The sequence below is a fragment of the Thermobia domestica genome, chromosome 2 (genome assembly GCF_964235325.1).
Source record: "Thermobia domestica chromosome 2, izTheDome1.hap1.1, whole genome shotgun sequence".
Taxonomy (NCBI): Eukaryota; Metazoa; Arthropoda; class Insecta; order Zygentoma; family Lepismatidae; genus Thermobia; species Thermobia domestica.
The window spans coordinates 51131261-51133622 of record NC_137455.1 but is presented as its reverse complement, the minus strand read 5'-3'; the positions used below and the strand labels follow the sequence as shown (position 1 = coordinate 51133622).

General features: G+C 34.4%; 1 non-coding gene across 1 annotated transcript; it reads left to right on the top strand.

The window, feature by feature from the left end:
• Positions 1–1866: 1866 nt before the first annotated feature.
• TRNAP-AGG (transfer RNA proline (anticodon AGG)) lies at positions 1867–1938 on the top strand. The gene has a single exon. It is a non-coding gene; the product is annotated as a tRNA-Pro (tRNA).
• The last annotated feature ends 424 nt before the right edge of the window (positions 1939–2362 follow it).

Genomic DNA, 2362 nt, shown 5'->3' with positions numbered 1-2362 from the left:
GCTCGACCATTTTGACGACGCGAAATTTGCAACTCCTTGTTATACTTGCAGTAGGTACTATGTCTAATGGAGGCCATGGAAAATATATGTCAAACAACAAGTTCTTATTTTAATTGAGTAAGAGTGAGTTTCCTAAAGTATTGTAGAGATTCATAGGCGGCAACCAGATGGAGAAAAAGGCATATAAGTTATGTATTATTTGTGTGTGTGTACCAAAGTGGTAAACAAATTGAAATTGGCAAATCAATTCAAATGGTTTGCATGGCGTTTTTGACGACAAAAAAAAAAAAAAGATAATTCATGGAGTGGAAGTCCAACTCTCTCTATTTGTATGTGTGTGTGTGTGTGTGTCTGTTATTTGTGAATAATTCAATTTTGAGCCCTCCATTTGATAGAGCATCAAAAACTTCTTAAAGAAGTGATTTAATTTTTCGCATCACGCTCACCGTTCCCGAGATATTGACCAAAAGCCGATTTCAAAAGATTTAAGGAACCAGAGTATTTCAGGAGCGTAAGTCATAAGGAGATGATATTTTGCAAATTTTGAGCCCTCTGTTTTGAGCATGTGTCTTCGTAAAACAACATAACGTATCCATACAACATTTTAACAGAACTCTTGAGCAAAACATGTGGAAAAAATTTAGTATTCAAGGAAATTATAATTGGATAGATTGTTTATTGATTATGTTAATTACAAGAATTGTTTAATGAGTATAATAATGAAGTACATAAAACAATTGGTATAGAGCCTGTAGAAGGTAATAAGGAAAATTAAGTCTTTTTAAGTTTAGCTAGTAAGTTCGTTCTGGCAATGCTCTTGGATTTTTAAAACTGAAATGAATTTCGTTTCACATTGGCAAACTACCGCAAAGTTCAAAACTACGTGAATTCAATACTGAAATTAGTAAATTTACGTTATAACTTTCGTGTGCAGTAGAGGATTAATGTGAGAGAGGAAATATCTGTTTCTCGAATGCTGAATTCGTACCAAAAACAGTTTAGCTATCTCTAACAATAATTTATTTTCTACTATATATGGAATAAGTATTGAAAACGAATTGTATTATATTTCACTACTTGATTCTTTTAAAGTAGAAGATTAAAGAGATGATACTTAATCTATATTGGGTACACTGGATCCACGTTAAAAAGCAGTTTGTCATCTTCTATTACCGTTTCTTCTCTATGGAAATTAATATTGAAATTGGAAACAGTAGTTATTTCCACTGCTTTTGGGACCAAGAGAGGGATAATGTTCAGAGTTAGAACTTATCTTTAGGGTTCAGAACTCATATAAAACTCCTCACTATCTATTGCTTGTAGCACATTGGCCAATCAGTGTTGAAACCGAAAATCCTAGATTTTCACCACTTCCGGTTTGTTTGGGTAGAGTGATGAAGGTGAAGATTACGCTGGATTATATAAGAAAGACATTTCTTGTGGATCTTACCGTTTTTGGTTTTAGTGATCACCAGAAATGTTTTATTTTTATTACTTGCGGACCGATTTCAAACAACTATTTCTCGTTGTCTCTTATCCTTGATACTCGTCGATCGATAGGCTAACGGACATAGCTTCTGCAATATTTCCTATACTTATGCATAGCATAGTTTGGAAGTCTAAAAAGAATTTTAAAAATACATAGCTCTCAGCATTTGCATATTAAATTCTGGAAATGAACACTGTGATTGAGATTTGTCAAATAGAGTTCTTAAAGGAACTAATAGAGAGCACTGACACAGTAAAAGATGACAACCATTATCAAGATAACGAAACGGGTACTGTACTGGAACACGTGACACAATATTTCTTGTTCCGGTTAGAGAGTTCTCACTAGATGAAAAATAAAAAAAGCTTAGTGTATCTGGCTCGTTGGTCTAGGGGTATGATTCTCGCTTAGGGTGCGAGAGGTCCCGGGTTCAAATCCCGGACGAGCCCTTTATTTTAATACGTAGGCCTACTAATCATTTCGTATCGCAATGTTTCTCTATCGTCAAGATGTATATATCTTTACAAGTATATATGTTCTTCGGATAATCGAAAAATTCGTTTTGTTCTAAACGAAATAACATGTCCTGGGAACAATAGAGGACCCAGAAGTTCTGAGTTCACATCCTCCCGAAACGAAAGCTTCTGTTTTTGTATCATTTTAGCAATACGAGATGACAACATATCTTTATTCAGGACCAATTGGTTTATTATACCAACAACCTGCTCTCAGGATATTATTACTACAAACTTGCAATATCACCAAATATTACAGCAGTAATATGTGGCACCCCTCCATCCTTGCGAGCAAAGAATTAAGAGATACAAAACACCCGAGGTCAGAAATCTAACTTGTACAAAGAATTATTATAAA